This window comes from Cryptomeria japonica, chromosome 8, assembly GCF_030272615.1.
Source record: "Cryptomeria japonica chromosome 8, Sugi_1.0, whole genome shotgun sequence".
NCBI classification, from domain to species: Eukaryota; Viridiplantae; Streptophyta; class Pinopsida; order Cupressales; family Cupressaceae; genus Cryptomeria; species Cryptomeria japonica.
In genome coordinates, this window is record NC_081412.1 from 384,011,394 (window position 1) to 384,039,212 (window position 27,819).

The window sequence follows — 27,819 nt, forward strand, 5'->3', positions numbered from 1 at the left end:
TTACCTATCCTTTTATGGCTTTGCATTCCACATCATGACCCATTTCGCTAATCTTCCTATAAGTGTTGCTTTATTGAGAAGATACTTGAGTGGATCAATTTTGGCCACTAGCTTGACTGAATGTGCTAGCATGTAGTGTCTTAGTTTTTGTGATACAAAGACTAATGCCAAGCATGCTTTTTCTATTATAGTGTAGTTCATTTTATAAGACACCAATGTCCTGCTATTGTAATAAATAGCTCATTCCTTTTTATTGTCATCATGTTGCACCAGAAGCACCCCCAATGATGAATCAGTTGTTGATATATAATATTAGTGGTTTACCCTGAATCAGTGGCATCAATATCGATGGATTTGACAGGTACTCTTTTATCTACTGAAGATGTTGTTCACACTGCTAATCCCAGTTGTATATTATTTCTTTTCTCAATACCTTTGTGAAAGGTTGAGCTTTGTCTGCTAGCTAAGAAATGAATCGTCTGATGGATTGGAGACGTCCTTGTAGACTTCTCATTTGACTAATGTTCTTTGGAGGCGGCACTTCCATTATAGCTTGGACTTTCTCAAGATCAACCTTGATTCCCTTCTTTGAAATGATATAGCCAAGTAGCTTAGCAGATGTCACTCTGAATGCACACTTCTTTGGATTTAATCAGAGTTGGAACTTTTCCATTATGTCAAGTATAGGACCTAACTCTTGAATATGTGTTGATCTTTTCATAGTCTTCACTAAGGTGTCATCAACATAATCTTACATATTCTTATGCATCATGTTATGAAAAATAGTTGTAACTTCTCTCTGATAGGTCACTCCTGCATTCTTTAGCCCAAATGGCATGACGTTCTAGCAAAAGGTTCCCCATGCACAAGTGAAAGCTATCTTTTATTGATCTCCCAGAGCTATTTTGATTTGATTGTATCTAGAGAATCCATCCATTAGCATGTACATTTCATACCTAGCAGTCATGTCAACTATCATATCAATATTTGGTAATGGAAAGTCATCTTTCGAACATGCTTTGTTAAGATCTCGGAAGTTAGTGCAAACTCTAATAGACTTGTCTACCTTTGACACAGGTACTATGTTTGAAATCCATTTGGCATAATCTATAGCTCTGATGAATCCAACTTTGAGCAATTTTTCTAGTTTAGCCTTGACTAATAGCACTACATGCAGGTGCATCTTACAGAGTTTTTTCTTAACTAGTTTTACTCCTGGTGTAATTGAAAGATGGTGCATAATGAGATCAGGATCCAAGCCTAGCATATCAAAGTATGTCCATGCAAAGTTTATTTTCTTTTCTAAGAATAGCTGAGTGAACTCCTTCAATTCTTCTGCAGGTAGTGATTGAGATACATGAATGATGTGTGGTGTCTCTTGACTCCCAATGTTCACTAGCTGAGTTGGCTCAATCAATATGGAGGACCTTTCCTGGAAATGACTTGGCAGTATATCAAGTATCTCACCTTCAGGTGCCTCAGAGAGGTTTTCACCTTTAGGTATGTCCTTTATTTTCTCTTTTTTAGATTCTGACACTGCCACAATGTGGTTTTTTCCATCAGATCTTTTATTTTTATTTTTCTTGTTTTTGTGACTAAGATACTTGATATCCACTTCAGTCATCTTTTCACTTTGTTCACTAGTGGAAGAGTCTATAGGTTTGACTGCATTGAGATAATAGACTGATGTATAGTCATTGGCAAAAGTAGGTATACTCATGGGCTGGTTTTGTAATGTACAGTCAATCAATTCAGGATGTACTAAGGATAAATTTTGGATAGGTTCAAGAGCATTCATGGTATTGTTATCACAGCTATGGATCGAAAAGTCAAGTTATAGAATGATACCTTGCGTAAGTGTCTTGAGACTAGGAAGAGTCCGATCATGAATATTAAAGTTCACATTAATATTTAATCGATCTAATTTGATAGACATACTTGTAACGTCATTCACTATGCCAGACTGGACTTCATATCATGGTCTAACAAAAATAAGATCACTAGACAAATTTTCATTGTTTGTATCAACTGATTCAGAATTTGAGGCTGAGTAGATATTGTCCTAAATAGGAGTGTCATCAAAGTCGTCAAAGTCATTGGATGAATTTTCTGAGTCTTCTTCAGGTGATTTAGTAAGCATATGTATGGTATCAATACCAACATCTTTAATGTTGCAAGTTCCTTCATGTTGTAGTTAATTTGTCACTTGTATCTGACATACTTGTTGAGATGATCTTGATGTTTATGTGATTTGTTGTCTTCTACTCCATTCAGCTTCTTTTGGACTGATAACTGGTTCTTGTTCTATAGCTTCCAACTCTTCTTGTGTAGTGCTATACCCGATTTGTTCTATTTTAAGATAAGGGCACATAGATGAGAAGCTTTATGGTAATCTCCCTTCTTTCAATCCTTGTTCATAATTTGCTTGTCTCCTTTGTCTAATTTCTTGTATTTCTTTCTCTAGTTTTATGCGCATCATCTCTTGAGTATCATTTATGACATCGCTAGAATCTTTTGTATTTTCTATAATGGATGTGTCTGAGATGTGGTCAGGACCCCATTCATACTCATTTGAATCAGTCTCTGAATCGTCTACGTGTTGCTTGCCAGTATATGTGACTGGAACTTTTAGTGGTTCAAACAATTCTCTGATTCTTACTACTTCATCTCTTATATCATCTGGGACCTCAACTTCTTGTATTATTGTAGCTGATACCATCGAAGCTTGAGCACTGACTATTTCTTCTTTCTTGACTGTTGATTCCTCTTTCTCTTTTCTACACTCTACTTTTGTTTGTTGAGTGTCTACTTCCTATAATGTTATAGGCAATATTCTTTTCTACCACTTAGACTTAGAAACATGTTTTTGATCTGATGCCTTTTTCAGATCATAACCCAGTCCACCCTTATCATCTGTGGATTTGGTTTGTAGCTGAATGCCTCAGTAATAGCTTCCTTTTGTTTGCCCAGAGGACTAGTACCTGAGTACCCCATGCATTGAATCATTTTGTATCTAGGACCATATTGGTTTGAGGAAATCTCATAATGTCGTACCTCCTCATTTTGACTATCTTCCTTAAAGAGCCAATTAAGAACAACATCCTCTTCTATTTCATCTGCCAAGGAGGTAGAAGATTGTACAAAGAGACCATCATATATGGTATTCGGAGCTGAAGTTTGTGTTCTTATAGCCTCTGATGGCTTGCCCAACTATTTTGGTGATGGAGGGAGAGAAACTAATGAAAGTACTGGTTCTATCTTGTATTTGTAATCTTCAATCTCTTTTCTAAGTCTTTCATTAGTGCTTCTGGATCTGCATTTGGAGAGGCTACCCTATTATGAGGCACAAAAGCATCAGCACCTTTTGTCAATGCATTACAGACGACATTTGTATCAGTGGGAATACTGAATTCAGCTCCATTATAAGGAAAATTTAAGCATTGATGATATGTTGATGGTACTGCCTTCATTTCATGAATCCACAGCCTGCCCAGTAATATATTATATAACAAAGGAATATCAAGTACCTGGAAAAGAACATCTCTCTATCGGTCCCACTTTGATAGGTAATGACACCAGACCTTCAGAAGTCCTTTCTTCTTCATCATAGGATTTTATTGTTATTTTCTTGCCAAGATCAATGACATTTTCAGAGAATCCTAGTTGTGTAAGAAAATTGTAAGTACAGATATTCAACCCCACGCCTCCATCTATCAAAACACTTTGACTTTGTGTTTGTGGATCATGGCTTCAATATGAAATGGTTGGTTATGTGGATGATTTAGTGAGTTATCATCTTCAGAGAAGGCCAGGTAGTGAGGTGAAGTCAGATGACCTACCATAGATTGAAACTGATCAATGTCTAAATCTTTTGGAACGTTGGTGGTGAGCAATGCTTTGTCTAGGATCTCTTTGTGAGAAGATGAGATTTTTAGCAATTCAAATATTGAGATTTGAGCATTTGTCCTTTTCAACTATTCAACGAAACTATATCCAGAAGATGATGATGAAGTTAGCCTTTTAAATTTGTCCAAGGTTGATTCTTTTTGTTTGTTTGATTGGGCTGGTGGGTTTGATGTTGCTTGAGCCAGGTCAAAAGAACTATCTCCTTGGAGGGTGACTTTCTTTTGGAAGAACTAGCTCTTGCATATCATGATTCATTTGGTTTATCTTGGACTATAATCACATTCCAAGTGGGAAGGCTCAATATTCTGAGTGGGAAGGCTCAATCATGTTGATAATGTTGTTCTGACTGGCATAAGTATAATTTACCTTGGCACCTCCTTTGGTCTTTGAAGAATCACCTCGTTTGTAAATGGGAAAAGGGTCTTTAAATGATTTATGATTGGTATTAGTTGGATGATTCCCAACAACAACTTTACCAGCGTCTATGAGATCTTGAATCCCAAGTTTTAGCTTCATGCAATTGTTTATGTTATGACCTTTATTCTGATGGAAGTCACAGTATTCATTTTCTCTTCACCATCTTGGTTTGACATTTGGATCATATGGTCTGGAGTTATCTAGTAGTGTTATCAAGTTGTTTGCCAATAGAGTTTTGAAAGTGGATTCATATGATTCTTCGAGAGGAGTAAAATCATGCTTAGGTTTGGAAAGCCAAGGCTTTTCTTTGAACCATTCCTTTGTTTTCTTTGGCGGATTTTCTATTGCAGCCTCAGTGGCTTTAAGTGCTTGTGTACCACTAGCTAGGTTCAATATTGTGGATTTTGAGTCAGTTTTGATAGTGTCTACCACTCCATCGTTAACAAAATTCTTGTTATTGTCTTTGCCAAACTTCCAATACTTGTTCTTCTCTTTAGAGCTAGATCCTGGTTGTGTTTCTTTCCAAGGTGTGATATCCCCCTTGTTTATGAGCACATCTTCCATTCAAATGGAATTATCTACCATTTTGTTAAATGATGGGTGTACTTGCATGTGTATACTATATTTCAGTTTGGAGACCAAGTTATTGACAAATATATCCATTTTCTCAAAGTCTGGGATAGGTTGAGAATACCTAGAAAACATCTTTCTCCAGCATTGGAGAAAAGTAAGAAGAGGCTCTCCTATTTTCTATTGAGTATTACAAAGATTGATCATAGTCATGGGATGTCAAAGGTTGTATGAATATTGTTGTAAGAATAGTTGGATTAGTTCTTCAAATGTTTTTATTCCTTTGGGTAGACTTGAGAACCATTCCATTGCTTGACCTCCTAAACTCCTTGGGAAAAGGTGCATGAGGTACATTTGATCATGCATGAACTCCATACAGGTAGCACAAAACTCTCTAACATGATCTTGAGGATCCGAGGTACCATCATACTTATCAAATTTTGGTATCTCCACTCGTGAGAAAAATGGAGGCATGTATAGATTCTTGTCAAATGGAAAGGGACATATTGTTTCTAGAGAATATTGTTTTGGGGACTTGTCCTTATTCTTTAGTTTTGTGACCTCCATCCGTAAGGCTAGTAATTGTTTGTGTACCATGAGTATAGGTGATTCTTTCTTTTTAGTAACAAGCATCTGAACATCATATCCACTTGGAAGTTTGGCACCTTGATTTGCTAGTTCTAAGAAATAGTCTTCCTTTTCTTGGGTCATGATAGCTTTCATCATTTTTCTCTAGTCTTTATTCTTTTGATAGTCAAGGATTTCTTTTTCTAGGGGTTCAGTGTCTTCATCAGCTTCATTTGATGATAAGGAATCATTATCATTTTTGGGAACGTTATTATCATCCTTGTTTCCGTCATTGTGTTATATCTCATATATAGTGGGAGATTTAGGCTCATCAAAAATTGGTCTGCCTGATTACGACGGTATGTCAGTGAGTAGATCCTTTTCATAAAATAGATTGTTAGTGTATGAAAAGGGTATTCCTTTGCCTTTGGCTTCTTTCTTATGTGAACTCCTGGTTTGTGTAGGAATTTTTATGGATTAGTGCGACCTAAAGCTATTTGTGATGCAGAGGTCAAGATCAATTTCAGAGCTAGTTGTTCACTTAATGTATTGTTTGGGAGAAACAATTGAGATTTAGTCTAGTTTTAGGAATGATCTATCCTATATAAGACATTTATCTAAGTTTATTCTAAGCGTAGTGTAAGATTCAGTCTAGTTTCAGGAACAATCTATCCTGTATAAGATGTTATCTAAGTGACTAAAACTTGATAAGTAGTTGATTGAACTAGCTGAAAGATGATCAACCAAATCGTGCAATGCAAATGGCAAAGGTACGGTGTCTTGATCTATTTATGCTCAGGAAAATTGATAACTAGTATTATGTTCACTATAAGCTATTTTTAGGCAAGTTTGATTGTTTTGTTCTTTCAAAACCAGAGACTCGTATGACAGGATTTTCTGAACCGGATGATAATTTAGAAGCTACAGGATGAAAAAAGTTTTGTTTTGTACAAGTTGTTGTCTCTTACCATACAATAGATGGGTATGTGTAGGATGACAAAAGACTCAGAGAAGTTTTGTTTTGTACAACATAGTATATAGAACCGGATGACAGATTAAAAAGACTCGTATAACACAGGATCAAATCTAGGATGACAAATCATAAGACTCATATGACACATGATCAAATGTAGCAGGATAAATTATTAGACTTGTACAACTGTTCATAGGACAAAGCCTAGAAATTCTAGGTTTTTTGGATTGCTGAGTATGACCACTGAGTATGACCAATTCTAAAATGGACTGATTTTTGACTAGGATAGACTAGTTTTGGACATAATTTCAACTTTAGGATAAACAAGCTTTTGACACGAACAAAGTTTCGACTTAGGATGGACTAGTTTCTAACATGGACAGAGTTTTGACTTAGGATGGACTAGTTTCTGACACGGACAAAGTTTCAAATCACTGAGTTGTTTCTTGTCTTCTCCAATTTTTGGTATTTCAATTTTTGTTTCTAGGATGAAAACACAGAAGACAAGTAGTATGTATAGTGACTCCAATCACAACATGCAAACCCTAAGGAATTTGGTGAGGAAAGAAAACCTTTTCTTATAGACTCAGGTACACACCCAATAGCTAATCAGAATACAGCTGCTGAGTCTCATGCAATGGATTGTCAATGTCGTATTATCTGACTCCAAATGCTAATGGGGGCACGAAATGACAAGTATATTGGGAGAGTTACTATCTCTCTTGCACAAAGATTATCCCCCTTTTAGAGATGAACTAGGTAGCTTCTAATTTTGAATTGGATTTAGTCAAGGATTCGTTCAAGGCATCAAGGTATAAACTCAGTTAAGAGGTCTCCTAGCCTTGAAAACTAAGGTTTAATATACCCAAAGGTATGGAGGAGAGTTATTCCTGAGGACTACCGTTGACTTGATTTTCATCAAATCATGTTTATTTTATAGTGGGTTAGAGTGCTTGGCATCTAGCTGTTTCCATTTAGGTCATTCCCCTCACATCGGTCGTAACATCTTTAAGAGTTTTTCAACCCCTCGTGAGGGTAGGCTTGCTAAAGATGTACAAATCTCAAACAAAGAAAAAGCCTCAAGGGTTTGGATTTCTGATTGTCTAGAAAAAGACAAGAGCATACTCTCCTACCTCTCAGAATCTTCTAAAAACACAAAAGATAGATTTGTTCTTTAACCAGATAGCAATTTAGGTTCCTAAAAAATGAACTTAAAGAATACACGATGTTTAGTTGATTCTCCTTAGGAAACCTACAAAGACAAAGAATCAGTAGTCATATTGTCTTTGTGTAACAAGCATATTCTTTGACAAGCATTCTGCAAAAACTGATTAGGCTGTGAAAAATTCTGAGATAGACAGATAAACAGTCAAGGTTAGTCGTAAGAATAATCAATAAAAATCATGAAATTTGCCTTTTAACCAGAAAATACAGAGTCGTACGACAGTATAAAAACTCGTACGATATAGGATCCCAACTCGTACGAGATAGGATTCTAGTTCATACGACACCTGTAGTTTGTCGTTTCAGCCTATGGGAATTGTCATACGAGATGTACGGACAAAAAATCAAAAAATCTGAAATCTTGAAAATAACAAAAAAACAAGCAATCAATCTTGGAGGCCGAAAAATGTAGTGTTCTACCCCACGGTGGGCACCAGATATGTGTGTGTGAAAAAGTGGTTTATAAGTTGCAAACACAACACTTCAATTAAGTCATTATATGCATGGTTAATAATCAATAATCAATAAGTAAAAATCCATAACAAAGCGACTAATTGCCTTCTAAAAGATGCAAGTATAAGATTGCTCTCAGATTTTTATAAGCAATACCAATGACTAGACTACACCAAGACGAAGGATTTAATCTATATGATATTAACTATATGGTTGCAAGATGGATGAATAATTTAAGCAAATAATCAATTCAAGCAATAATGGATGTAAAATGGATGCAAAATGGATGAGTAATCTAAAAAAGAACAATAATCTTCAATGACTCCAAAGAAAAATTAACATGATAATAATCTCCAAGAGCGTTCTCAAAAATCTCTGGGGTAAATTGGAATGAGAGCTGAAGACTGAATTTATAGAGAATTACCAAGAGAAAAGCTCAATTTAGGATTAATTAAAAATAATTGAGAAATCAGGTTAAATTTAACCTTGAGATAGATTCCAATTATAGTTTAATTGAAATGCATTCAAATTAGAATTCCAAGTTGCATTGGAAATAATAATAAATTAATTTCATGCATTTGTGATAAAAATAGATAATTCTTTTATTTATTCAAGAAAAAGGTCTTTTCAATGCAATTGAACTTCTTCTTTCTAAAAAGCTTTGAGTTCTAATTTTAGAGAATAATTCAATAATTCAATTTAATTGCTTTTCTGATTTCAAGTTCTAAATTTAGAAAAGGAAATAATATCTCAAGTTTGATTTCTCTCTCAATTCAATTCTTTTTATTTTAATTTCAATTCAACTCTTGTTTTGTAATTAATTCCTCTTTTGTAATAAATTAATTCCTTTTGCATGATTAAATGGCAAATTTATTAATTAATTAAATATGCAAGGATATTTAATAAATTAAAATGGGATAATTGATCAAAATGATATTCTTGGAAATGATTCAATTAATTAAATGAATATTTAATTAGTATTGAGTAATTGATTTGCCATGTGATTTTTGATGATTAAAGAATTAATAATGTGCTCAAGGTTGATTTAAATGCCTTTGGTTAGGACCTTGGTGATGTTGTGGAGATTAGGGGCCCATGGTTTAGATGACCATTTTTAGGGTATTACAAGAATGGCCATGATCTTGCCAGATGATGCAGTTCTTGCACTAGTGCATGAATGAGATTCCCATGAATCTAACATTGTTTAGTCTTCTTAGCATATGTAAAAGAATCTATTTCCATAGTGGACCAATAATACCCCAATCGAATGAGTTTCTTGGGTAGTGTAAGACCACTTGAGTGTGTGCCACAAATACCTTCATGTACTTTGTTTAGAGATTTATTAGATTCTTCACATTAGAGATACCTTAAGAGAGTACCATCCAAACCTCACCTATATAGGGTATAAAAAATAATGGTATAACAAGATGATTGACAGATAAAGTTTCACTTTTGATTTCGAGATAAGTTTGGGGGAAGGATATTGTCTTTTAGGTAGAGATAGGTTTGGCCATATAGGGAGGCATCCATTCCAGATATGTTGTAGATGATTTAGGTATTTGGGGAATCAATAGTAGGATAAAAGATTTCTTCCACCAGGAACTCATAATGCTCTTGTTTTTCTTGGTTTTGCAAAAGAGATGCTATTGTAGCCATGACGTTTGCTACTTTATTCTCATTCCTTGTGATCTAAGTAAATTTGATTTCAATAAATAGTTCTTTGAAATTTTCAACCGTATTTTTGTAGGGCATCAGTTTATCATCCTTGGTTTGATATTCATCATTTGTGTAGTTGATTATTAGCTGTGAATCTCCATATACATGTAACTCTTTGATGTTCCATTCGATAGCCATTTTGATCCCAATGACTAGCGTCTCATACTCTGCAATATTATTTGTACATGGGAAGCACAGTCTATATGATTTAGGAATGGTGTGACCATGAGTTGTTATGAATAATATTCCTACACTTGATCCATGATGTGTGTAGGAGCCATCAAAGAATAACTCCCAAGCCTTCGTGCTGATAGTAAGAACATCTACATAAGGGAACTCAATGTGTAAAGGTGCATCATCACTCAGGGGTACTTTATCTAGTTGATCTACAATTACTTATCCTTTTATGGCTTTCTAATCAACATACTCAATATCAAATTCATTTAATATCATGACCCATTTAGCCAGTCGACTAGTTAATGTTGCTTTTCTAAGTAAATACTTCAATGGATCAATCTTTTCAATTAACTTAACAAAGAAGGCACACATTTAATATCTCAATTTTTGAGTTGCAAATACCACTGGTGGACATGTCTTTTTCACTATTGTATAGTTCAACTCATAACCAACCAAGATTCTGCTAATATAATATATTTCTCTTTCCTTTCCTTCAGTGTCATGTTGTGCCAGAAGAGCCCCTAATGATATATTTGTTGTTGAGATGTATAGCAACAATGGTTTTCATTTGATTGGTGATGCTAGTACTGGTGGATTTACCAGATATTGTTTGATTTGCATGAATGCTTCCTCACATTTTTCATCCCATCTGAATGGAACATTCTTGTGTAATAAGTGAGTAAAAGGGTGACATCAATCAACTAAATGATATATAAACCTCTTGATTGATTCAAATCTCCCTTGTAGAGAACACAATTGACTGATATTATTTGGGGATTCCATCTCCATGATAGCTTTTACTTTCTCTAGATCCACTTCTATTACATGAGCTGATAGGATATAATCTAGGAGTTTACCTGATGTAACCCTAAAAGCACACTTCTTTGGATTCAACCTCAATTTCTATTGTTCTAGTCTATCAAAGATCTTGTCTAAGATTTCCAAGTGCTCTTCTTTTGTATGTGATTTTGCCACTATATCATCCACATAATCCTCCATGAAAGTATGCATCATATCATGAAAAATGGTTGGCATAGCTCTTTGATATGTAGTTCTATTATTTTGGAGCCCAAATGGAATAACATTCCAGCAGAAAGTACCCCAAGGGCATGTAAAATTTGTTTTCTCTTGATCTTCGGGAGCTATCTTGATTTGGTTATACCCTGAGAAATCATGCATTAAGGAGATCATTTCATGTCTTGTAGATAGATCTACAATTATATCAATGTTTGGTAATGGAAAGACATCCTTTGGACATGCTTTATTCAAGTCCTTGAAATTTGTGCATACTCTGATACTTTTATCTAGCTTTGATATAGGCACAATATTTGACACCCATTCTAGATATGCAACTAGTCTTATGAACCCTACATCCAATAGTTTCTTCAATTCTTCTTTGAATATAAGAGCAATATGAGGATGCATCTTTCTAAGTTTCTGTTTAACTAGTTTGGCTCCTGGAGTGACATTATGGTGATGCATAATGAGATTCGGATCAAGTCCTGGCATATTAGCATATGACCAGGCAAAATTGATTTGCCTTTTCTTAAAGAACTCAATAAAGTCCCATCTTTCTTGTTCTAATAAAGATGTCGCAGGATGAAGAATCTTAGGACTCTTTAGAGTACCAATATTAACTACCTCTATGGGTTCTATGAAAATAGCTGATCTATCTTGAAAATATTCTGGTAGAGTGTCAAATATTCTATCTTTTGGCACCTCAAGGAGCTTTTCACCATCAGATATGTCCTTTATTTTGTCTTTTGATTGATTTAACGTTCCCATTAAATGGTTCTCAGCATTAGACCTTCTTCTTTGTTTTATTATTTCACTTTTGTGACTAGAAGATTTGGCACCCTCCTGACAATAAGAAGTGTTATTTGATTCGCTGGTGGAATCTCTCTTTGGTAGTACAAGATCAACAAAATTAAGGTATACATATATACCATGGTCATTTGGAAAGATATCAAGTTCAAGTATTTCATCATTTTCCCAGTCAATCGATTCTGGGTGGATTAAGGGTAAGTCATAATCTTGATCAATTTTTGTGTTTTCAATTGTCATAACATAATTGTCAAAAAATTTAAGTGTATTAGTTGAGTTAATGATTTCACTCTCTTCGGGATATACTCTCTCAATCGCTCTCCAATTAGCTCTAGCAAAGTTAGAATGAGTAAATTGTGATTCACCCTCAAGTGGTCTATTTGTTGAAGTTTGTCCCTCAAACAAATGGATCATATTGACTTGTATATCTTTTGGATAACACACCTTTTCATAAGCTATCTCAACATTTGAATTAGTTTAATTGCTTGCTTGTATTTGACATATTTGAGTAGTTTCTGCTGCTTTTCTTGCCACTTCTTGTCTTCTTTCATACTCTACTGCCTATAGACTTATTATTTCTCCTTCTTGGCTTGATATGAATTCTTCTATGGTTCTACCAAGTTTTGGTTCTTGATGACTAGGGATTGATATAGGTTTTGTACCATCTTGTTCTTTATTATTGACTACTTCTATCACTTCCTTTTGTTTTCTCTTGCTTTCCTCTTCTTGTTTCCTAGAATGCTCATTTTCTTGTTTAGTGGAAGATGTCTCCTCCTCTATAATATGTTACTTGTTCCTTAAGTCTATTGTTTCTTCATCAGATGGTGATATTGGATCACACTCATACTCATTTGAGTCTATTTCAGAATCACTTTCTAGGACTATACCATTGTATCTGATAGGTATGTTATATGGTGAGAAGAGTTTGTTGATAATTGATACAAGTTTTGTCACCTGTTCTGATTCAAGATCTGCACTTACTTGCACTCTTTGAATTTTTTTATAAACAAACTCCTCCCTTTGAATGGCATTTTCTTCTTGTTGTTTCTCATATTCTTCTTCCCTTTGTTTTCTAACTGCTTCTTCAACTACTGATTTTATATTGGCTTGATTAGGTTTTGTACTTTCTTGTCCTTGATGCATCTGTTTATAGGAAGCCTCCTCTCTTTGAATGACAAGTTCTTGTTGTTTCTCATATTTTTTTCTTTTTGTTCTCTATTTTTCTTTTCAGTTGCTTGATGTATCACTTCTTGCCATGATTCTTCTTTGTATGCTACTTTTCTTTTCCATTGGGGATTTTGGTGATGATCTTGTTTTTGTGTAGGCTAAGTATGTTGGTCATCCCCAAGTCTAGATTTATCTTTAACATGTTTTGAGTGAGGTGTGATTGGCTTTATGATGCCTTCTTGATGCTTGCCAATAGGGCATTTTCCTTGGTATCCCATTCTCTGCATTATCTTGAATCCATTGCCATATAGTTTTGTGGGGATAGTGATATCTAAAGTTTCTACTCTGATTTCTTATTCATTTTTGTATAGCCAATCAAGGATATCCTTTTCTTCAATTTCTTTAGACAATGTTCCAGCTCTGACAAGTTTTCCATCAAATATTTCAATAGCTTTTTTTTGGATTTGCATTTTTGCATTTGTTGGTTTTCCATATGACTTTGGAGAAATTGGTAAAAATTGTAAGGAATAATTTTCAATTCCTGCATCATTTAATTTTAGATTTTTCTTAAAAATTTCCAAAGTGGATGTGAATGATATCTCTTGAGATGCTTTGGTAGGAGATAATGCTTCTCGGTTATGAGGAACCCTTGCATCTTGAGTTGGTTTTAAATTGATGTAATACTTAATGGAATTTGTTGATATGGTTATTTCTTATCCATTATGAGGAAATTTGACACATTGATGATATGTTGAAGGAACTACTTGCATTTCATGAATCCATGGTCTACCCAATAGAATGTTGTAAGATAAATTCAAGTCCAAAACTTGACAAACTATATATCTCTCAACTGGTCCTATTTTAAGTGGTAAAATTAATGTTCCCCTAGAAGAGCATTCTTCTTCATCATAGGCCTTGATTGTTATTTTATTTTTAGGATACACTACATTTTTGGAATATCCCAAAGCTTTAATCAAACTTAATGCACAAATGTTTAAGCCAGCTCTTCCATCTATAAGAAAACATTTGACGTGGGTTGTATGAATAATGACTTCAATGTGTAGGGGAGCATTATGGGTATGTTGTAATGATACATCATCCTTTTCTATGAATGATAAGCAATGAGGGGCTATGAGATGTCCCACCATGTTTTGAAATTTATTAACATCCAAGTCCTTAGAGACTATTGTTTTCACTAGAGCTTTTTCCAATATTTCCTTATGCATTGGTGAGATCTTAAGGAGCTCTAAGATTGATATTTTCACAGGTATTTTTTGTAATTGATCCACTAAGTTTTACTCTCTTGAAGTTGATTTTATATCATTTGTTACACCCGGAAATTTTATCTTTGCCTTACTTTGAGTAATTGATTTCACTAGTTCTACAGGTGCTTTGTCTTTAACAATGATGGCATTCACTACATTGTCATATGTGTAGGTATAGCTTACTTTTTCTTTTCCCTTGTCATCTGGTGGATTGGATGGTCCACCCTTTTCATAATTGGGGAGTGTATTTTTTAATTCAAAGTGTGATTTATTTGTTTTATGACCATCCACTATGATAACATCATTATAAATCAAGTCCTGAATGATCATGTTTAAGTCTTTGACAATCATTCATTTGGTGTCCTTCGTTTCTATGAAAATCACAAAAATGATTTTCATTCCACCAACTTGGTTTGAAATTAGTCTCAAAATCTCTTATTTTTGGTAATGTGATTAACTTGTTTGCAAGAAGCATTTTTAGAGTTGATTCCAATGGTTCCCCAATGTTCATAAATTTGTGGGGGTTGGAATAAAAGGACTTTGGTTTAGTATTCTCTTTATTGTTTACTAGTGCTTGACTTGAAAGATTGAAAATGGTTTGTTATGTTTTAGCATCATTGTTAGGAGATACTCCCTCATTGGAAACATTTTTTTTCTTCGTCCAAAATTTTGGTTTATCGATGTTGCTATTATTGCCATTGTTTTTGTTACCATTGTTGTTGTTGTTGTTGTAGAGTTTCAACTCTCCTTTCTTGACCATAGTGTCCTCTATCTTTAAAATATTTTTAATCATTTTTGCAAAACTGGGAGGACATTGTAACTTGATTCTATAACTCATCTCACTAGTAAGATTGTCAATGAAGATGTCCATTTTCTCTTGATTTGGTAAATCTCTAGGGAACCTATTAAACAATAGTCTCCATCGTTGTAGAAAGACCATGAAAGGTTCACCATTCTTCTGTTTGATGTTGCATAGGTCTAGCATTGTTATGTCATTTTTTTATGTTGTAGGAGTATTGTGAGATGTATCTTTTCACAAGTTTTTCAAAAGATTTAATCCCAGATGGCAATTTAGAGAACCATTCCATTGATTTCCCACTCAAACTTCTAGGAAATAAATGCATTAGATAGGTTTCATTGTATGCAAATTCCATACTCAATGCAAAATTCTCTGATGTGATCTTGAGGATCAGATTTCCAATCTTTTTTATTGTATTTTGGAATTTCACAATTTTGTGGGAATGGTATCATATTAAAACTCCTATCAAAAGGATATGGACAAATGCACTCCAATGAATACTTCTTGGAACTTGTTCCATTCTGCATATCCTATATTTGTTGTTGTAAAGTTTGCATTTGTTGAGTGAGAATCAAAAGAGGATTATCAACATGGGTTCTCCTTGCATCCTCATAAGTTCTTCTATCACTATGCTCCCTTCTTGTTTCATCTTGGTTCCTTGTATCATCTTGGTCTCTTCTTGTTCTATCTCCTCTTGTTTCTTTGCTATCTCTTCTTGTTTCTTCTCTATCTCTTCTTTTTTTGTGTGGTTTACCTGATTGAAGTCATCATCATTGTGGTCATCAATGTTTTAATTATGACTTGTTTCAGCATCTTGTTTCAAACTTTCCATGTTAAAACCTTGTGGCAATTTTGCTCCTGAATTTGACAACATTAGGAAATATTTTTTCTTTTCTTTTTCCAATAGTTTTTCCATTAACTTGTCAAATCTAGAATCTTGTTCAAGATCTCTAATGGTATTATTTACTTCTTCATCAACATCTGTGTATCCAAATTAATGAGACATTGGATTTTCTTCTTCCATTTGTTTTTGTTGTCTTCTCAATTGCTCGTATTGAGCTCTAGTCCAAACTGGCATATGATTGATTTGAAACTTCCCAAGTTTAAATTTTATGGATGCAACTCAATAGGTGATGAATTGTTCAGGAAAATAAGCTAAGTTGATTCTACCACCTCTATTGGTACATTGAGATAAAGTGTCTCTTTGTTGAAAAGCGCATTCTTGTAAGGTTTCTTCATCAAACTCCATTCCATGACCACATAGATAGTCATGAAAATGGTGTAGGAATATGTGATGCTTCAACAAAATTTTGTGGTTTATGTATAGAAACCTTCTCTTTTTCAAGAGTGCATTATAACTAAGTTTCCTCTTCTTGAGACAATAGGAAATGGTCATACAAGCATGTAATGGTTAACAAGTTTTTGATCCAAATGTGAGTGCAAGTCTTGTGAAATTTTGATAATACCAAGTTAAAGGTGGAACAATATATCCAAGACAATGAATAAGGTCAATTTGATCTTAAAGTTTCATGATGAAGGATGATGTATCCTGTTGAGAAACTATGTTTGAAAGATCAGATTTATCAAGAAAAAGTGTTTTGTGCACTTGAGATGTTGGATCTAAGACTTGTTAAAGATGAATACTTTTGATAACCTCAGGTGTAATTTATTGTTTTGAGAAAATTGTTCAATAAACCTATCTGTTTGAGTAGTTTTGATATCTGTGATAGTTGAAATTGAGTCTTCTGAAAAATGGGTATCTAGAAATGTTTTAAAAAAATTGAGTTGATAAGGGGAGGTGCCATCTACTATGGATGCACTAAAATAAATGCACTATAGAAATGTGTGAATGTGCTATTATATGTGACAAATGTGTTGTACTGTTGTGCAAATGCGTTATTTTTTACTTCAAAAGTCCTATTCCAGTATCGCAAATGCATTGTTTTTGTTGGCATTGTATTGTCATTGATGTCAACTAGTAAGTATGTCAACCGATATGAAAGAGTCAACCACTAAGTATGTCAATCGATATGCAAGATATTGTTACCAACATTGAAGATTGTTGGCATGTTGATTTCAACAGGTAAGCAAGCAAACCTGGTAAGTGTGGTTCAAGATAGCATGTTCTAACCGATAGAATAGAGAAGTGCATGATATGAAGGTTAACCAGTTAGTGTATACCAGTAGCATGTTCAGTTGGTGATTGAGTTTGAATAGACACAATTAAGTGAGTTGGATGCTGATAGAGATGTCATGTGGACTGCAAGTGGTGAACATGCAGTGGTAGGTGAATGGTATTTTGGCGAGGTAGTTGCTGACTAGGTCGATATTAAATATTGATTGCAAAAGTCACAGATCAGTTGTAGAGGATTGTAGCTCAAAGTAGATCAAAGGGCAGAGATTTTATTCCTTGACAATATGATCAAAGCATGATATCTAATCATTTTGTTTATATGGAGAAAGAAACAGTAAGATCATTCATTATGATCAACAAAATCAAGACCGATGAACAGAGTATAGTTTGCTAAATATAGTAAATGTTTATAGGAAGAATAAAAAAGGACAAAGTTTTTTGCTGACTTATTGCAGGTTTTTTATTCTAGAAGATGAGATTCGATTTGATACAAATTATGGTTGGTGAAGAAAATCCTAAGTGCATGAAGTTTGAATTTTTGTTTTGGGGGGAAGGCATGTGTATAAATATGCAGATCTAAGATTTAAGCTCAGAGAATAAGAGAGAGGATGTTCGATGATTGATGAAAAAGTGTGTTTATGCTAGGTGAGAGTTGACCAGTCTAAGTTTTGATAGTAAAATCTTGAAGTGATTGAGTGTTAGCTGAAGAACTAGTAAGGAAGGTTTAATCGGCAAGGTTTAAGGTAACCGATATACAGTTAGAGAGTGTAATAGTTCATCAAACCAACAGTGTTTGAACCTGTAAGATAGCAGTGGAGGGTGAAGGAGAGCAGACAGAATGTGAGAGGAGATCTAGAAAGGCAAAAACTAAGTTAAAAAGATTCAAACAAAGTAAACAGAGAACCAATAGAGAAGAGAAGAAGTGTAACAGAAAAGAGTTCAACCCGCAGAGTGAATAGTTTCCAAGTGTTAAAAAACTCATATGTAACCAAGTGTTTATCGCTATATTGATTTTATATCTCATTGTATTTCATTGAGTGGGTGCTCAGTGCAAGGTTTGGTGCTCATAATTGATCAGGGGTTGGTGCTCCTTTGGGTAGGTTCCCATAAATTGCTAGTGGTTGATGCTCCTTGGGTTGGTTCCCTAAACATTGTAAAATTATTATTTCATTGTGAGGTTGGATTGGAGTAGTAGATCTTTAGTAGCATTTCTCACTGAGGTTTTTCCCACATTGGGTTTTCCTCATATATTCGGTGTTATGTGATGTGCTCTTGTGTGTGGTTGCTTGATAATATTTTCATTATCCTACCGGTTGCACATTTTATTTGAAATTGTTTATAATCATTGATTCAACCCCCCTCTTAGTGACATCTTGTGTTCTACAATTTTGTGATGCAAATGGGCTATCTGATAGTGTATATGCGCTAAACTATGTGTTAAATGTGACATTTTGTTATGAAAATACATTGTCAAAATTTGTAAAAGTGCGACTCTGCACTGTGAATGCGTGAATCTGTTGTTTTTCAGCAATTTTTTAGTTTTTCACTAGGATTATTATTTTTCTGCTTTGATTTTGAAAATTTATTGCAAACACAATAGATATAATGTTTCGAAAGAAAAATGCATAGGCAAGTACAATTCCTATGGTAGGCAAAGACAATAGTTCTTGAATCTCACATGGGTTTCCTTGAGGCTACGCTATTGAAAGCGGATACTTAGATGCTTGACCCCATTGGCTCCACCCTCACCACTCACTTCTCTAGGGCAGAAAAGTACAAGTTCCCATGAAAACTCCCCATGGAAAACTTTGTATCTCTACTAAGAACTGTATGTGTGTGAGTCGATTCAGAGGTCCAACCTCCTGCACCAACAACTAGAAGGATTTGGGCTTCTACACAAAAGATTTTTTAGTCAAGGCATCTATTCAGGTGGCCATACATGCGATGTGTTATTCTCCATTAAGGAAGGCCTCCCAGCATATAGAGGTTGCGCTCTGTAGGGTTTATGAGGAGTCATAATGTTGGTATGGACTAATCAGCACTCATTGCTTGTAACTTTCGTTACAAACATAATTTATTTATAGTGGATCGAAAGAGCTTGGCTTTAGCCCATTTCCACTTGGCTAGTCCCCTCTCACTGAACCTTAAGGACTACTTGGGAGGTAGGCCCTCTAAAGGTTAAACATTCTAGAAAGTGGGTCTAGTTTTTTGATCACTTGATTAAGGTGAGAGCATAGTAACCTACCACTTTATTCAAACACAGTAAACAAAATATTGATTTTTCTCTTGATTAAATCTATGTGAAACTATTTTAAAGAAGATGCAAGTTGCATGTTGTTAATTGACCTTCTTAGTTAAATTAGGTGAAGCAAAAGATAGTAAATTACAAAACCCCTAGTTAAACTAAATGTGATAAATGCATGAAAAATAACCCGCAAAAGCACAAGTTAGCAAATTTAAAGATTTGGTCTTTGATGGATGAAAAGCTGCAAGTGTTAGATAACAACCTATTTTGAAATTTTTTGCAAACTGCCAAAATAAATGCACCAAAACTGACTACAAATGTGATATCTAAATTAACAAATGTGCTATACTATGTTACATATGCGCTAAAATAGGATGGATGCATAGCTAAAACTGACAAATGTGTTATTATAAACTATGAATGTGCTATCAAATACTAAAAATGCACTAAAACAAGTTTCAAATGCGTTAAAATATGAGTAAATGTGCTATTCTACTAAAATTATGAAACCTGCGAGAATGATAGAAAGAAGATAGAATATGAGGCCTGAGGCCCCATGGTGGGTGCCAAAAATATATCAACTTGGAATTAATCGTTAAAATAATCATGCAACTTGTTAGTTTTCAACAAATATTGATAATGAAAGCTATAGGAAAACTCCAAATATCAACCAATGAAACAAAGCAAATGAACAAAACATGAAAATAGAAAGATTATACCTTTACCCTCTTGTCTTACTGTGTCATATCCCCATTGTTCTTGGTTGCAAATGATTTCTCTCAGACATGCACTATGTGGCTTTCAAGATGGCAAATGTGGAATGGACAGATAATTGATAGTTGGATATGCAACCTAAAATGATTTATGCTATGATGCAAGATAATAAAAAGACTCCTAAAATTGTTTGATACTCAAAATGTGAAAAGTCACGGATACAAAATGACTACTGCAAGATAACCATTAGTCTCAAAATGCTAGAGAATTGCTCTTTTTTTAAATTTTTGATGTGAAATGTGGCAGAGATCAATGGTTGAGATTGAATCATGCAAATTGGATGGCTATGAAAATATTGGTTGAGATGTGAGAGAAAAAGGAGGAAGATGTTCCTCCTACACCTGCAAGATGGAGGAAAAGGTGGAAGGAGAAGACAAGTGTTAGAAGGCTCGCCTGTGATAATATGATGAAACTATAAAGATCCAGTCAACTACTGAGAGGGGGATGAATCAGTAGATAGAAAATTAACTGGGATTTCACCAAACTTATTTCCAACTCAAAAACAAATCACAAAGTTTATCGGTTTAGTCACTTAACCAAAACTATAGATGCACTATGAACCTTACCAGTTGACCTAAAACATCAATGATATAATGCAATAGATTTGAAACTTCAATATCCTTTGATCAAAATCTTAAACCACTTCACTAATACTAGTAATAACATATTTCAAATTATTTTCAATCATGTAAATATATCTATGCAGATTTACCAATCATTCATATCAACCATATCAAAAACACATCCACAAAATCATTTGCCACTTAACACAATGATTTTTCATGTCGAAACCCAAATGGGAAAAACCACAGTGGGGATGAATAACCACAAGTATTTTTAACTCTTCTAAAGTTCTCCCTGTTAGGAGCCAAGCCTAGTTAGAAGCTTATACAATAATGTCTTCTTAGGAACATATCGGGTTAAGGACCACCCGGTTAAGGAATTGACTATAAATACCCTGTTAAAGGTAACCTTGGTGGAGGATTTCAAATCCAAGCTAATGGATCACTTGGTTAGAGGATTTCAACAAGAAGTTTTTTAAAGCTTAACCGGTTAAGGGCTTTTACTATTGTAAAGGTTAGAGAACAATAGGTTCTTGACTGATCTAGAAATATCACTTCCTTGCTGAATCAAATCCTTTATTGCTCCTATCTGCCTTCACATTATTCTATAGATACCCTCCTAGTTTGGAAATAATCACTTTCACACTTAACCAAATTTTCCAACACTTCATTGAATCAAATCATCGACCTTATAAGAAAATACATTAGGTCAGTAACACAACACAAACCCTACAATTCTCATAGAGATTACAAACACATCAATTCAATCTTGACCATTAGATTACATGAAATCAACTTCACATTCTTCTAGGCATCTACAACCACTCTTGGACTTTGAATCTTGTAACACATCATGCATTTTTTACTTCATACTATGCATTTGATCATTCCCAAGATAAACTATTATCTTTATGCTCCAAAACCTTTTCAAAACTCATCATGTGCAACATGCTTACATGGCATCTTCATCACTAATCATCATTTGGTTATAGATTATCACAACTAATCTCCAAGCTCCATCAGTTAGGGTTTTTCTTCTCAACTAGTTAGGGTTACCAATTGAACTTCACTCCTTCAATATAGGTTGTTTTACTAATTCATTACCAGTTGTGTTGTTGCTCTATTACTGGTTGCAATTGACATCAATGACAACACTATACTTCTTCAATGCAATCTTCATGCATTTCCAACATTCTCCCCCTTTGGCATTGATGGCAATACTGTTGGCATTTTTGATGATTATGTTGTGATTGTCATTGATGGACACACACTTGCTATGAGATCACTTTTTGTATGTATGAGTTAAAGCTTAGCCGGTATTTGTTCAAATTGATATGATGAATTATAGTCTTTAGACTATTAGTGTTTTGCAGAAAGTGTTTACCGATCTAAAGCGGTATGAAGACCCCAAGCAATTCAAGGATCTCAAGCGGTACAAAGGAACAAAGTGGCACAACTCATATTTCCCAGTCTTCATTTTGTCAAACTGGCAATTGGTATTTTTCTTAAATCAGTATTCCGTATGAACCGGTAATGCTCTGTGATGAGTTACCAACCAGCATTTTGTGATGAGTTACCATCCACCGATTGTTTGGTGGTGCCGACACTTTAACAGTTCTTTTTTTATCATGTTACAGAATATGTCTAGATGCATTGAACCTAGGAAATTGTATTGTAATCCTATTGGACTGACATGAAATTAGATTCCTTTATAGGGACATCATGTCTAGGGTTTTAGGTTGTTACTAGGGCTTAAGGTGGTTGAAGAGTTTTTTAAGTGTGAATGAAGAAGAGAAGTTCAGGTGTGTGAGAAAAGGAGAGTGTGAATGTTTCAAAGACTAAAGTAATGTTGGAATGCATTAGGAACAAGCTATCAAGGATCTAACCAAGCAATTTGTGCTATTTTCTAGATCACTCACTTGTTGATTACTCACATTTTTGACAAGTCTAAAGCCCTTAACCAGGTAGGCCCAAAAAGCCTTTTGTAAATCCTCTAACAAGGTAGTTCACATCTGTGGATCTAAAATCCTCTAGCAAGGTAGTCTTTAATCAGACTTATCTCCTAGCAGAGATTGAGATTCCTAACAGGATCTATTTTGGTAAAGAACATTGTATGAACTTAACTGGTCTGACCTTAACCGGTCTGGTTTCTATTCTACAGATAGTTACTTGTGAGTTTCATCTCACTATGGTTTTTCCTATTTAGGTTTCCACATCAAAACCTCCTGTGTTATGGTATTTGTGCTTCTATGGGTGAATGCATTATTTTCTATTTGGTTTGCATGTGTGCTAACCGATTTGTTTGCTGAACCATTTTACCGATCTACTGATAGACTAGTAAAGTGTTTAAGTACAAAGATTTTTGGCATACTAATTCACCCCCCCTCTTAGTATTCATCAATTGGTATCAGAGCCAACCTTTCTATAATTCTAACCACTTGGAAAGAGATATGGGTGAATACACTATGAGGCAACTTACTCATCGGCTCACTCAGTCTGAGCAAGCCTATGATGATCTTATGGTCAAATATAAGGCCTCTCAAGAAAAAAAGAGAGAACATGCTGAAAAACTGATGGAGCTATTTGAAAATAGTTCTTTTGATGAAGCGGACATGGAAGCCCTAATTCAACAAGTAGAAAAGCTAAATGAATCCAATTCTAACCTAAGAAAGGAGTTGGAAGGATTGATAATTCAAATGTGCCAAGAGCTTGAGAACTGGAGGAAAGCTGAAGATCTGGTAAAAGATAGATCATGAAATCTCCAAGTTGAAGCAAGAAATCAGTGCCCTAACTGCTCAACTCCATGAGAACAAAGTGGAAAAGGAAGACATGCAAGGAGAAGTGAACATAGGCATCTCTGAGAATGCAAACTTGATGGAAACAAATGCTGCTATTTCCATGGAGCTCTCTAGGTCAAAGGAAATACTTGCTAAGTTCAACAAGAGTACTATTAAGCTAGAGAAAAAGCTTGAATCGGCCAAACTTGTCAAGAATACTGATGGACTTGGTTACTCTAGTCATGAGGAAGGTGAGACCTTTGGTGCAAATGTTGTAGCATCAAAGAAGCAACCGACATTCAAAGGTAAAGGTAAGCAAAAGTTCAAACCTATTTGCTTTAACTATCTTAAAGAAGGACATACTGCTAATGTATGTAGGAGAAAAGCCTACAATAATTTTTCTTACTTTATAAACAATGTACCTAGATCCAATAAGTTCAATGGTAATTGTTATACATGCAACAAGTTTGGGCATAGAGCATCTAAATGCAGGTCTGTTATGAACAACACTAGAAGATATCCTCAGAGGACTCAAGGAGTTGGTCTGGAACCTTTTGTGAATCAAAATCCCAACCGGTTTAATACATTTAATCATCAGTCAGGAAGCGGTGGCTATCAAGCGGCAACCGGATGGAGAGAAAACTATTTGATCTATCATTGTCATGGTCACACTACTGCAACATGTAGGAGGAAGAATGGTAGCATTAATGATGGACCTTGGAGAGCACCTGGAATGGTTTGCTATCATTATAACAAATTGGGTCACATTGCCAGATTCTGTAGAACAAGAAAGAACATATCGGATGACATACTGGTCACTCCAGAAGGAAAGATTGATATTGAAACTATTCAAGTGGATATGAACAAAACCTGGAAAAAGAAACTAGGAGTGTTGCAAGAAGAACCAGTTTCTGCACCTAGTGTGGAACCCACGGAATCGACAAACTCAGCATTAGAAAAGATTTGGGGGGGCAAATGGTTAAATACTTCGAACCCCCAATTTACACTAGTAAAAGACCTTAACCAGTATGAGATACCTGTCAATCAACAAAAGACCAGAAATGGTAAAAGGCGAATTAGGGTTTACGCCCTAATATTGGAGCATTTATTATGGTAGGTGGAGAACTTGTTTAAAAGTTATTTTCAAATCATTTCTCACTTATCATTTTTCAAGCGAATTTTTTTTTCAAGTGCAGAGCGAAGGGAAGCGATTTACACTGCAAATCAAAGAATTTATCAAATTCTTGAAGAACAATCTGAGGCAAACATCTATTGGAGGAGTGTAGAACGTAAAGCAGTATCGCTACAGCCGAAGGAGTGTGTGGAGAAGTTCAAACTACAAAGCCCTAAATTTTGATCAGCGAAGGTATTTTTCATAATTCTCCATTTATCATGGCTTCCGCATCTCATGATAGCTGTAGTGCAACTATTGATTCTATGGATTTCATTCAACAAAAGTCAAAATACAATGCCCTGTCTCAAGTACCTGCTAGTGTCATAGTAGAAGAAGGCATTTCCAATTACATAGACTGAAAAATTGAAGACCTAGGGTCTCTTATAATCCATTCCCAGCTGAGCTTATTTTGCGAAAAGGATAAGAAGATTAAATTGGAATTCAACATTCTGGGAAAGAAAAAACTTCAAAATGCAGTCTACTTTCTTGAAGAATTTTTGGATGATCATATTCGCATTATTCTAAGTAGGGTACATGGTGATAAGATGTACCTAGAGTAGACACATGATATCACACCAGAAGCGATTTATGTCGTCACTAGTTTCTGCAATACAGGGGATGTGCTAGCCCTAAGGAAGGTTAGCAAGACTGAAATGCCCAAGCTCACCAGTTCAGTGAGCGATTCATGTGGCATGACCATCAACTCAATCAAGGATGAATTGGTCAAGTATGCCTACATGGTGATAGGTTACTGGATGTTCTCTGCTAGCAAAATTAATTCTATCTCTGCTGTAGTGGTAAATGCCGCATATAGGATGATCAAGGAAGATGCATCATTTGATGTGTGCACTTGTATGCAAAGACAACTTATGCTGAATATTAAGTCGATCAAATAGGACAATGCACTGAGATTTAAGTTCAAACAACTACTGGTTGGTTTGTTCTTTTACTTCCAAGGCTACTTTCTAGGAGAAGGTGGCATTCAGTGGTCTGTCGACCAACCGGTAACAAAACAAATCAAGGAAAGTCTACAAGCGGTTGGAACTGGCTATCCGGAAGCATTGAACAAATACTTTGATGAGTTCAGATGCAAGATGAGCCAAAGGATAAGAATATCTAGTGATTTAGTCAAAAAGTATGAGCAAGACATCTACTTCACCATCAAAGTGGATGAATGCATAATGGAGGTTGTTGAGCCCAGACAGGAAGAAGTAGAACCTATGGGCTATGAAGTAATGAATGATATGCTGGATGGGTATGCTTCTACCCTAATCACCTCACCCCTTGATTCTAAGGCAAAGATAACTGGCACCTATTTGGAAAGGGTTACACTTGTTGCAGAACCCTCAGAAAAGAAAGGGAAGGTTGTGCCTTTAGCATTGGCACCAGTTACTGCAACCAGTCCCAAAGTGACCAAGTGGTCACCAGCTAAGAAGAAATCAGAAGCCCCACCTGCAAAAGTATTTGAAAGGAAGTAGAGGACAAAAAGCAATACACCAGACTCAGAGGAAACTGTGTCATAAGAACTGCCTAAGAAGATGACTAGGCAAATGAAGAAAAAGACAAAGAATGAATTGACATCATCTGCACCGGTAAATATTGATATTTCTTCTTACAAACCTTTGACACATTGTCAAAGAACTATAAAGAATATTAGGAGAAAAGTGTTGAATGATTTAATTGATTGTTTTGATGACTTCAATGATGAAGAAAAGGAAGAAGTTGAAAAGGAAATCATTAAGTATTTGTTTGTTAATGACTGGTCGCCTTCAAAAATTAGATCTGAGACACTAGATTCTTTGTATAATTCTTTAGGCAATAAATGGTGCATTGCCATAGAAAAGGAATAGGAAATGAGGGAGGAAATATTTTCTCAACATTTTCCTAATGTATCAAATTCAGAACTTTTCAAAGTTATGAATAAATACAAAGGCCTCTTGTTCATAACAAGAAGAAGACTCATGTTACTGGAAGGAAAGGGTCATGAAGTGATCAAGGATACACATATTCATTCTTAAGAAGCTCTTAAGATGCATCAAGTGGTTGAAGCCAATAGGAAAGCTGAGCAAGAAGCAGAAACTAGCAAACCAGATGAGGTGTAGAACAATGAAGAAGAACAAGTCACAGACCAAATGGACCCCATTGATGTTGACGCCTTAGATGGTGAAAATGTTACTTAGGGTACACCATCAGAAGGAACAGGATAGGAAAAGAAGGCAAAAGAAGTAAAGAAACGATAAGAAGTAGAAAAGAAGAAACAAGCAGATGAAGAGGATAAGAGAAAGGAAGAGGAAAAGAGGAAAGAGGAAGAGGACAAAAGAAAAGAGAAGAAAAAGAAGAAAGAGGAAAAAGAAGAGGAGAAGAAGAGAAAAGAAGAGGAAAATAAGAAACAAGAGGAAGAGAAGAAGAAGAAGGAAGAGGAAAAGAAAGAAGAGGAGAAGCGGAAGAGGAAGAGAAGAAATAGGAAGAGGAGAAGAGGAAGAAGGAAGAGGAGAAGAAGAAGGATGAAGAAGATAAGAAGCAAAAAGATGAAGAGAAGAGACAAGAAGAAGAGAAAATAAAGAAAGAAGAAGAGGAGCAGAGGAAGGCTTAAAAAGACTAGCAAAAAGCCAAGGACAAGGAAGCAACGAAAAAGAGCACATAGGTGGAGACTCCAATGGCAATTGGTAGTCAGGCTAAACTAGCTGACATTACCAGTCCTATTGACCTCTAGTCTACAAATGGATCGGAGCTACTGCAGAGCATTAAGCTTGCTCAAGAATGATTGGATGCTCTAAGGAGGAAAAAGGAGGAAGATGTTATCCAAGCTGCGGTGGACACTCTTACCAGTTTGATACTCAGTATGAACCTTCCCAGTACTGATTCCTCACTTGCACAATTGAAGCTTCTATGTACAGTTGTAGAAGACTAGGTGCAAAGCCTAGAAGAGGTCGCAGAAACAAATGCCAAGAAGGAACATCAAAAGGCTCTAGACACTGCCTTGGTGAGAAAATTAACAGAGCTTTGGTCTGAACTCCAGAAGGCACAAAAGGATATTAGAGATGCAATGAATGAGGGCAATCTACTACTCAACAATATTTTCCAACCTTAGTTA